General features: G+C 32.9%; 1 non-coding gene across 1 annotated transcript; it reads right to left on the bottom strand.

Annotated features, from left to right (window-relative positions):
• Nucleotides 1-12103: 12103 nt before the first annotated feature.
• Nucleotides 12104-12185, bottom strand: TRNAS-UGA (transfer RNA serine (anticodon UGA)). Its single transcript has one exon. It is a non-coding gene; the product is annotated as a tRNA-Ser (tRNA).
• Between the last annotated feature and the right edge of the window lie 333 nt (nt 12186-12518).

Genomic DNA, 12518 nt, shown 5'->3' with positions numbered 1-12518 from the left:
TATCTGGTTCGACCTTTCGTTAAGCTGATTAACAGTAGTATTTATAGTGGCTAATGGTGATCTATGATTTCTAGAGTTTAGTTAATTTTAATTTACTATTTACCTACTTGTAATTCTATTTAAAGTTAAAGAGGTAATAGAGTTGGGATTAGGAAAGAACCTAGTTTAAATTAGTAAATCCCGTATTAAAATTTGGTGCCTAAGTAAAATATGCCTAAAAATTATTTTTGGTGCGCAAAAGTGTTTTAAAAGTCTCATAGGACCTAAGGGGTTTGAGTATCGTCAATATCAGTTCGTCAAACTTTCAAATTGGCCCATAAACTTCTAGAAAATTGCAATTAGTCCAAATTCTAGACTTAGACTACAATTTCTTTATATTTTTATTGGCTATTTCTGGCCAATTATGTTTTAACCCCTCAAATTTGCAATTGTGAACTAATCATGCTTACTTGGATTCAATCAACCGAATCGATAGCTCGTCACCCGGACAAATTTATCTAGAAATCATCATCGGACGCTTCAGTCCCTTATCATTTTTTTTCCTTTCCGAAAAATAGGTGTCTACATTTATATATTATTGTTTTCATATATATCGTTTTTTTGCATTTATTTTATTTATATTATCAGTTCTAATAAAATTCTAATGAAAAATAGTTATACCTTATTTAATAATTATTTTTATTTAAACTAATATTTTTTTATTCTTTTCGTTAATTTTAATTATATTTTCTTATATAACATTTATTTTTAATTTATTTTATGACTATCATAGTTTATTTATATATATTATATGTTCATTTTAAATTTATTTATTTTACCATATGAAAACTATATTTCATAATAAAATATAATATTTTTGCTGGCAATTTGAGCTGTCTATAACATGGTCATTCAAATCTCATCCCGTTCGTTGTACTTTTAGATTGAAATAAATAAAAATAATTATTAAATAAAATATATCTATTTTTATTGGATTTTTATTAGAACTAATAATATATATATATATATATATATATATAATAAATGGTATCATATAGACAAATAGTATATAAAGCATTAAAAAGAAATATTTCATTATTATTTAAACTAAATATAAACTAAAAATAAAATATAAATTAAAATAAAGTTAAAACTCTCAAGTTCAGGGGTTAAGAAGAATAATTTAACAAATTTAGAGGTGTGATGGATTAAAAATAAAGTTTAAGGGTCAGATAGCCTAGTTAGTATAAGTTCAAAAATAAAGTTTAAGGGTCAGATAGCCTAGTTAGTATAAGTTCAAGAGTCAAACGATGTATTAGCTAGGTTTTATATATTTGGTGATATGGCAAATGAGTTGGCAGCTCAGTCAAAAAAATTTCGTCACGTCAGTCCGTTTGAAATTCAATCTCCATTTCAGGAGATAAAAAAGATAATATAACAAGTTCATAAAATAAACATTAAGTATAAAAATTAGATGGATAAAATGGTACAAATTTAGGGATCAAATTGTTAGAGGAAAAAACATTAATATTCAGTGAGTGATAACTTCCAATGATATATGATTGGCATAATCACTCAAAAATCTCTCACCTTTAAACTTTTTTACTATTGCACCCTGACGTAGGAAAATTTTCTCAGAACCCTCTCACTTTTAGATTCGTTTTCAATTGTACTCCAAAGTATTAAATTGACCTTTTTTCCCATGATTTTTTTTTAAAATAATCTGTAATTTTTAATCTATATTCTAATTAAAAACTAATATTATTAATAATGTAAAAATCATTCTTCCTAAAATTATATCCACTAACTTTTTAAAATTAAACCATAAAAATTTCCAATGTAGGGTACAATTGGAAAAAAATCTAAAGGTGGGGGTTTTTGAGAGAATTTTCCTACGTCAGTGTGCAATTGGAACGAAATTTAAAAGTGGGAGGATTTTAAGAGGATTTTCAACTCAGGGTGCAATCGAAAAAAAGTTTAGAGGTGGAGTGGAGGACTTTTGAGTGATTAGACCTATATGATTCTAAGCTTTCCAATTTCAATCACAATTGCAACTTGATTAATACAAAAAATTGTTATACAATTCAGTAGTACCAGAGTTATTGTATTCAAGATTATACAATTCTTTGGCAAAAAAAAAAAGATTATACAATTCAGAAGTTCCTATCATTGGATTAAATATGTGAGCATTACAGATATCGCTATTAATTTCAATAATTGTGAAATAAATAAATTTGATCATGACACCCAAAAGAAAAAATTACAGTCATTTATTTCTACATTTAATTATAACACAACAAATCAATTTGTACTAGCTACAAGATCACTTAAATTCCAAACATTTTAAAGAAGAAAAATCATAAAACTACATTTGCAGAATTGAGCAGAAAATAGAAATATACTTAGCCCATGTACATGTGTACACCAACGGCTAACAAAAATATGCAAATGAGAGCAAAGTAAAGAATAGCATGAACCAATATAGAAACTCCACTCGTCTGAAAGTTGCCGAACTCAATGAATCGTTGACGACCCGGTATCTGAATCAGTAAACCCGGTGTTAACAGTATAAACAGAACAACAGCAACAAATACCGGTCCCCAATCCGACATTGCTCTGATTTATGTAATAATTTATGAGTTTTTAGAGTTGTCTGTACAGTGATCAATGAGATTATTATAAATGGAGATGAGGAAAATTTAGAGTAAATGAAAATAGGTATTGCTTTGAGAAGAAGACAAAGATTGATGACTAGGAAATTAAAGCAAAGGTTAGAGGATCAAGGTATTCGAGATTTCTAGCTTTATACCATTTATGTAATCACATGCACTAAACTAGAAAATAAGGGAAGCTTCTAGGCAAAGTTCTCATAAGTTTAATTGTGACAATGGAAACAAGAAATAAGAACTTTATCTAGGCACGAAACTCATCCCTTTAATAAGGGAAAAGGGTCATCCAGGCCCCTATCATTTACCACTTAGCTCACTTAAACCCTTAACGTCTTAAAAGGTTCAATCATGCCCCTAATCTCATGAAAAAAGATCACCCAAACCCCTTAACTCTGTTACCCTTAGCCTCTAACGACTAATCCTACGTGGCTTCTGCTGATGACCGTTGGAATTAATTACGTGGCAATTAATGTGCCACCTACCCATCTTAACACAAAACTCCAAATTGAGATTACTCCAAATTAAAAATTTAGGGTTTCCAATTACAAAAACATTTCCCTTTCTTCCTTAACATCAAAAGGTCTAATTCATTAGAACGGTTCGATTTTCGCAACATCAACCACAACTACTGGTTTGATTTTCTCAGTTTTAGTTTATGGGTATTGCTGGTTATGTGATATAAACTATAACTGAGAAAAAAAAAACAAAAAAATAGGAAAAAAGAACAATACCTGAAAATTGCGAGAGAAACAACCTTTTCTTCCTAATTTCTTATCAAAACCACATAGTTCGAAATCACCCACTTCTTCTTCTAGGTAATGAGAAGCACGTTATCATTGATGATCCAGTAGTTGTGGTTGATTCTGCGAAAATCGAACCGTTATAATGAATTAGACCTTTTGATATTAGGTTTTTGTCTGATATCTAGATCCTCTTTTGACATCACTGAATATTTTCGTTGGGGTTTGAATGAGTTGATAGTAGTTGATTTTTTGTCTTTGAAATAAAAATAGGGTAAAGGGTGTTTAAGTAATAATAGGGGCGGTGGATAGTAAAAAAAGGATGGCGAATAGTAACACCCTTGTTTTTTGGCCAAATAATCAAAAAAGGTTAAACCTTTCATGAAAATTGTGGTTGATTCTAGCTGCTGAAAAATGCACCAGTAGGGCAATTGTTCTCGGTGCGGCAGCCCCTGAAACGTTTTCGCCGCCGTCGATAATTTTATTCTTAAAAAAAATATTGAATTGTTTAAAATTACATAATTAATTTGTGTAAAAATTAATTTAATATAATATAAGTAAATTAATTTTTATTATAATTAAGAATTTATGTTTTAATTTTTAGAGAATAATTTAGAATTTAGGGTTTATAACTTAGAATTTAGGGTTTATAACTTAGAGTTTAGTGTTTATAATTTGGTATCTAATTTTAGGGTTAAATTATTTAAAATTACATAGCTAATTTGTTTATTAAATTAATTTAGTATAATATAAGTACATAAATTTTTATTATAATTAAAAGTTTATGGTTTAATATTTAGAGAATTTAACTTATTATTTAGGATTTATAATTTAGAGTTTAAGGTTTATAATTTAATGTCTAATTTTAGGATTTAGGGCTTAGGATTTAGGGTTTAGGGTTTAGGGTTAGTTTTGGATTTACTTATATTAATTATATTTTTTAAATTAATATTAATATAAATAGTGTATTTTAATTAATGTTATTATAAACTGAATATTGTAGAGTGGTCGGAACCTCGACATGGCCATTCTCGCGGTGTAACCGCTTCAATACGACGACAGAAGCATCAGACTCGAACTGATCCGGTTGAGAGACCTCGTTTGCTAGATGAGGAGTGGAATGCCATGCTTTTTCAGGCAAATATAGAGAGTTAAGAGGAGTCTGATCCGGTTGATGATGCTCGACAGAGAAAGCAGAAATTTGGAAAGTTCGTCCCTGCATCGTCTGAAGGTAAAAAAAAACTCAATTATTATGTTATTTAAAATACTCGATTAATTTTTAATATTGTAATTTTTATTTCAGTTTCTAGCAAACGACCTGAGGCAGAGCCTGTCGACGCATGGACCGTTAGTAGGCCAGTGCCAGGAGGACCACATAACGACAGTGTCATTCCCAGTTTTCTCGGACATGTTGCTGCTAGGATTTGGGAGGGGGATGACAGAGGCACACTGAAGTGCTATAATAGATACACAGCTTGTGGGAAGCTGAGAGACTGGTACGCGGGTACCTCTGAGGAGGTCAAACGGTTGATTGACCAGTATGGTTTGGGACATCTCCGGGAAACGATGTTCGTCCACCTGGATATTCCACTACTTTTTGCCTTTATGGAGCGATGGCAGCCAGATACTAACATATTTCACTTGCCTTTTGGGGAGATGACTATCATGCATGCTGCACAATGTGTGGGAGATTCTTCGTATTCCGGTCGAGGGGGGTCTGGTTTTTGATGTGCCCAACAGATCTGGTCTTCAGAATGCTTGTGTCGAGATCTTAGGTATTGATACCGACACACTATTAGACCCGGAGACGAAGCATTATTATCATGGTGGAGTTTGACTGACTCGGTGATCAATTTATGCGGTCATAGTCGGGTCGGACTGTAAAGCTGGAGGCTATTGCATGGATTTGGATGACGCTGGGTTGCAAGTTGTTTGTTGATAAGAGTTGCCACAGGAGTAGGCCAACATGCTTTTGAGAGGTGAGAATGATATTTTAAATTTGTAGAATAAGTTTAAATTTATTCTGATATTTTATTTTGTTTAATTAGTATAAAATTACTTTAAAATTTTTTATTTGTTTTTTCAAATAGGTGAGGGACGAATTGACACCTGCGCCTTCTCGCTCGTGGGGCTCAGCTACACTGGCGTACCTGTACCTCCAGTTTGGAGTGGCTTCCCGGGACGATGGTATGGGTTTGTCCGGGTGCCTAGCACTACTGCATGCATAAATTTGCGAGTATTTTCCTTACTTTCGACCCCAGCGAGAGCGACTTCCTATCGATGCTAATAGGCCTCGAGCTTGCAGTTGGAGCGCTGCACTGACAGAGAATGCGGATAGTCGGCTTCAAATGTTGCGGGTCCGTCTGGATTTTCTATGGACGAGGTATATAAATTTAATTAAATAAATTGGACTACTTAAATTTACTTAAATAAATTTAATAACTTATGTTTTCGAGCAGGTCGTTTGGCTGCCTTATGGTGGCGACTCAGACAATACCTTTCAGAGGACTGCATACATGAGCTGGATCCAATACCGAGAGATCTTAGAGCCGAACATGCCCAGCAGGGTTTTTCTCCAGCTTGGTTATATACAGATAATCCCGCCTTTTATTTATCTGCCCGAAAAGGCTTGTAAGTCGTCTAAATCGAAGAGGTACTCGTTGGAGATTTCTGATATTATTGCAAATAACAACTGGCGTGCTTTTCCGTGGGATGGCTTACTTTCGCTGACTAGCTTATATCGAGCGACTGTTATTACTGGAGCATGTGATGGAAGATACATGGACTGGTACGCTCGATACTCGCATCCTCAGCTACTTAACACCGATACAGCTCCACCAGCCCGTCCTTCTCCTGTCAATTCCGACTATGTAAGTTTTTTTTAAAATTAGTAAATTAAATATATATTTAATTTTTTAACTCAATTTAACTATTTTCCGTTTTGTAGTGGGTTTCTCGTATGGCCGCTGTGGGCTAGAGATACATGGCCACTGTCAGCAGGCTTACTGCGCAGCATATGGATCATTGCATGTTAGAGGGCATTCCAGAGTTGGATTAGGCCACAGAAGTTGCTGCCACTGAGTATGAGCGAGAGATGGACGAGTTACGGCAGGCTGACTGAGATCTTTCTTTTTACTATTTTATGCATTTTGATATATTTTTTGTACTTTATTAAACGTTACTGTTATTTAATTGGTACACTCGTGTGACATATTTTGGAGTTCGTATAAATTGCATGAAAACTTCATATAAACTGTGTATAAACTGCATATGACACAAAAAATAAAAACGCATGAAATGATAATACACACTACAATAATATCAAAATCAACTCAAACACTCGAACCTGAGAATTTATCCCATTGGAGTCTCCTACTATCATATAGGTTATCCCAAGTGGCAACACTGTGATCTCTGTTTGCAAACCAAATCGCTGCAATAGGTGGTACTGGGAAATCTGTAGCTAAATCTAGCCGAACAAAGTGTATGTAGCTGCTCCCCAAATATAGGATGACTATCTCCATCAATGGCCGTGTCTAGAGCTCTGATGCATGTAAAGGCAGTACGGTACAAGAAGCCCAACGCTCCTCTGGTCTATGCTCGTCCGGAATAAAAAACACAGCTGCATTGAAAAGGGTGGCAATAGGGAACAAGTCATCCAATACCTGCATCCAGTGTACGTAAGTACAAGCATCCCTTCCCACCTAATACGACTAATGGCATGGTCGATTCCATCCAAGCAAAGAAGCCTGTACCGATCACAGTGTCCAACTAATTCGTTTGCAATGTGTTCTCCTATCTGCAGCCACTTATTATGGTCACCGAATATGTAATCAGCCATAACACAGAATCCACAGTTGTCGTCCCCAATGACATCCACATACTTTGTAACGACGACAAAATAAATTCCGGAATAGGGTGCGAATTTTGGACATAATCTGCAAAAAAACAAATTGACAACATTATTAAATATAAAAAATTTATTAACAATATAAGTAAATTTTTTTTAAAAATAATATATTAAAAGAAAGATTGTTCACTTGATTCGGGAGAGGACTAACCCCTACCTCGAGATGGCTTCGCTCGGCCACGTCCACGTACACGATCCTTCGCACTGCAATCTCCACTCTACATGTGGTGGTGTTTCCAAAATGCAGCACTTTATCCGTCCAGCATGAAACAAACTTCTCTTTATGCACCAACCATGTGTCCTCAAGATACTTTATCACAACTGGCCAGCCAATAGTCCGATCCTTCATACTCTCCAAAGCGATAATATACTATTCCTCTATCGGGGCTTTAATAATGTTTTTCTACCTTCCGTTCTTGAAACCCTCAGCAAAAGATCTATCTCGACCACATAGTTTAAAAACTCTGTCTTCAACGTCCTTATTGATGTGCCAGGTATAAAGGAGATGAGCATTCTATGGGAATACCTCTCTAATAGGTCTAATCAGCCCTAACTCCCGATCCGTGAAAATAGCCGTCAGATGCACATCATCGTCAATCAAGTTCCTCAGCCTTTCCAACACCCATATATAGCTATGCTCAGTCTCTTCCTTTATAATGGCATAAGCTATAAGGAAATTTTTGTTCGTCGGTTTTATCCCAATAATCTCGAAAAAAGGCATGTTGTACTTATTGGTTTTGTAGGTGGAATCCATATCGATGACCCAGTAGTAGCGTCGTAGTAACTCCACACAATCCGGATGCGCTAAAAAATGTGAGTCAGCGCATTCGTATCCTGATCAGCAAGCGTCGAACGTACATATTTCCTCTCCACAGCCAGATGATAAAACTGCCCACCACGTCTCTACCCTCAAAACTGGACCTCCTCATACTATCTCTGTAGTTGTACACTTCTCTTCGTGTGGGGTTATCTGATGAATCTCTCTCCTGAAGGGATGCCAAAATAGCACACGTCTTAACTTGAGCCGCACTCATATCCCGCACAATGAGTTTGGACGCTGGACTCAGTCCACTCATCTGTCAATATCCATCATGACACACTGCTAAATCATGGTTGTGCATACTCTTTCTCCCAGGTCTTGCAATGACAACTCATGATTTTTTATAAAATAACACTACAACTAAAAATGGGCATTTGCACGCTTTCGTCTTGGTATTCTTCCATGAAAAGGAATCTGACAAATAACCTCTATACCGCTCACCTCGTAAACATTTCAAAATCTTCTGAGTCCCCCGTTTTTGTGAGAAGATATATCGGACCCGATCCGGATAGCAATTGTTTTAGCCCATTTAATCGCTTCAGAATCACTTTCAAACAACCGTGCGTAATTGCATTGTCAACTGTAGTCAATACCGTCACCGCCAACATCTTCAAACTGAACCTGTAAAATATATATAACTGGTATTAGCATTTGTATTATTATTAATAAATAGTTAAATAATTTTAATTCAAATATTAATTGTTTTTTTAATAAGTGGCGTGGCGGCGGCAACCGGAAACGCCCTCCTAGGGCGTTTTTTAGCTAACAGAAAACGCCCTCGCATGGCGTTTTCAATCTGCAGAAACACCCTCCTAGGGTGTTTCTGTTCACTGTGAGGATGTTTTCTACTGCTGATTTGCATCAGAAAATACAGTTTTCTCTGCAAATTTACAACAGAAAACTCCCTCCTAAAAGGCGTTTTCTGTAGATTTTAATTCAAAAATAAAAATAAAAATTTCAAAACTAAATATTTTAGACGATAAAATTTATCTCGGAATTGGATAGAATACTTGATTCCGGTTTTTGATGTTCGTTTTCGGACGAATTCGAAGCGTCGTCCATCATCGGATTTGAATGACGTAATATGTAAAAACAGGGGCGGTGGCTAGTAATTAGGGGGCGGTATTTAGTAATACAGAAAAACAATGGTAGATATATAATAATTAATTTTGATAAAAAGTAACTATATATGGACAATAATATTATTTAACAAACTATCTTTCTCTTATGTTGAAATTTTTGTTATCATTTGTTTGAAATAAGATTATCGTTCTAAAATATTTATAACATCAGTTCACAGTCCCTTTTTTGTTTTAATATTTTGGATATAAAAGAAATGTTAAATACTTCAAATTTGTGTATTTAATTTTTTAAAAATATTAATTTAGATATTACGTACAAAATTAAAATATTATAAAAAAATATAGTTTTACTTTTAAAAAAATTATTAGATGGAAAAATAATAATTTTACTTTACTTTTTTTAAATATTATATTATAAATTTAATATTTTTTAATTGGCTTGATTTATAAAAATAATATGAATTTCCACTATTTAGTCCACTTGCATAAATTGAGAGATTGAATTGAATTTTTTGTTGTTGTTTTAACTTTTAACATTTGGACGAAAGTTTATTTTGAACTTTTTTGAAAATTAAATTTTGTTTTATACCAAAATTTACCGTAAAATTTAACTTGTCGATCGTATGAAAAATTAGATTGTTTTTGTCCAAATAAATATTATTATAAGAATTCGCTTTTACTAGATTGTATTAATGTAAAGAAATTATAGTAATTCGTTAAAGTAGTTGCAAGTAAAGTTTATTTGATTTTTCAATCTAAACTCAGAAAAAAGTTAGTTGATTAGAAATATGGTGTCAAAAAAGCAATAAATTTTATTTTCACTATAAAAAAGCAGCATCTTCTTTTTGAAAAGCACCTTCTTGTGATGCTTATGTAATGGAGATCCTCATTACTTTTCCAGGGAATGATTTCTCCAGTTGTTATGTCCCCACATCACACATGTAAAGTTCACTAAGAATTGAGATCCAAAGTTGATCCATCACTATGCAAATAGGCAACAAAGCCCAACCAACAGTTTAGAACTTGAGGCCTTAAATCTCTTAATAATTTTAGTACTATCACTACTACAAAAGTGTATTTTAGCAACGGATTTTTCCGTCGCTAAAGCTTGAAATCCATCGGTAAATTAAGTTTTTTGTTGGTAAAAAATTAAAATCCGTCTAGAAATTAAAAAAAATCCGTCGGTAATTCTCTATTTTCTAATAGTGTGTACCAATTGATTAGCACATAAATCTCAATGGCACAAGGTTTTGGTAACACCTCATCATAATTTACTATAAATGCACATGCCTAGCAATAGTAAGAAGAAATACATTTTGTTTTTAGTCTAATGCATCTTTGGATTTTTATACTTTTTACTTTTTATTTATTTATTCCCTGTTTTAGTTTACCTTTTTAATTAGTCTTTATACATTTTACTTTTTAATTATTTGGTCCCTTTACAATTAAATTTTACAGTGATTTAGTCCTTAAATGGTAGACTAGAGACGAAATAAAATAAAAAATGAAATTTAAAAAAAAAACTAATTAAATACTTTCTTTATATTTATATAGGAACTAAGTAAATAAAAACAGAAGTATATGAACTAAGTAAGGAAAGAGTAAAAAATATAGGGACTAATTAAAGAAAAAAAATAGACTAGGGATTAAGTAAATAAAAAATAAAAAATACAAAGACTTAAAAATGAATTATGCCTTTATTTTTCTTGCAAATTTAGATAGAATACTAGATCCATACATAACGAGTGAGGCCTAGCTCAAGTGGCTAAAGCGCTTAGTGCATTCCTGAGATCTGAACTTCACATCTCAATAAAGTCAGTGGTTTAAGTCTGATTAAAAAAAGTGAAAAATCTAATTACAAACTACTAACCACCGACTACTAATTTAATTAGATTCTACCTCTGGCAAAGAAAAAATAGATTAATACATATTACATGTTTTGATTGAAAAACAAAACAAATGAGATCGTTAGAATAACTTATAATATTTTATAGAAATGAAAGATGATAATGTTTTACTAAATTATGTCATAAATTTAAAATTTTGAATATTTTTAAAAATGGAAACGGGCACCAAAATAAAACTTTTTAAATTTTCATGTAATATATATATATAGAAAATAAAATAATAATATAAAAAAATTGATGACTCACAATTAGACGATCAATCATCCATCATGTTTATTTTTATTTTTATAATTGAGAAGGAGGAGCGTTTGCAGAATTTGAACTCACGATCCAACAATTTGCTGTACAACACTTATATCATTTGAAATATAACTCATTTGAAATACCACACTTATATGTCTATTTGATCATCTTACAAGCATGAAACAATAACAAAGAGTTGTATGTTTAGTTTCAAGTGGATTAATCGATTAAAATCTTCCTCCCCAAATGCTAGCAAATATCAACAATGCAATATATTGAACTATACTAGTCTTGCTATATGCACCAAGGATCAGAGACAGAACTTAAGGTAGGTTCCAGCCCGATTTCTCGTTGCAATTTAAAAAAAATATAGATATAATTCATAATGAATTCAGAAAATAAGAAAAAAAGTTAAATTCGGCTATCGAAAGATGAGAGAAAGACTAAAAGTTAAGTCCGGACTGAAATAAAATTCTAAATCTGCCTACCCATTGCTAAGGATTATCAAATTCACTATGCCAGCAGCCAGAAAAAATTATATGTGATGATTACATGTATGGGAGTCGTCCTCGGAGAAACTTCCCGAATGACCGTACCGAGGGCACATTTTTTCATGCTATACATTTAGACACAATTATTATCCGTTGCGACCCTTAGCTGCGTAATCCAATGCTTCAAGAGATAGCATACAAATGCAAGGTTTCACCACACTACTTCAACTATGAAATAAATCACAAAATTCAAAAAAGTAGCCGTCGACAGCAGGGTTCGAACCTGCGCGGGCGAAGCCCAACAGATTTCAAGTCTGTCTCCTTAACCACTCGGACATATCGACCTCATTCCTCTGCTAATTATGATTACCATTTTTTATACGTTAATCATTTCTTAAAAAAATGTATTAGCAAAATAAGCAATTAAATAATTGAAGACTTGACCAGAGGGGCATATGATATGACCCCACTTTCACCGACTAATAAGGACATGTTCTGGGAAATAAAATAATGTTGATGGATAGAATAGAATCTCATAAATATTGTTCGGTATCTTATAAATTATAATTTAATGTTGGACAATTATAGGGCGGAATTAAAAAATTTAGCATGGGATGCAGTGTATAACAAAAATTGGGGAGCTAATTATATAAAATATAAATTTAATAATAATAATA

This window comes from Mercurialis annua, linkage group LG5 (genome assembly GCF_937616625.2).
Source record: "Mercurialis annua linkage group LG5, ddMerAnnu1.2, whole genome shotgun sequence".
Classification (NCBI taxonomy): Eukaryota; Viridiplantae; Streptophyta; class Magnoliopsida; order Malpighiales; family Euphorbiaceae; genus Mercurialis; species Mercurialis annua.
This window is presented reverse-complemented; position numbering and strand designations above follow the sequence as displayed.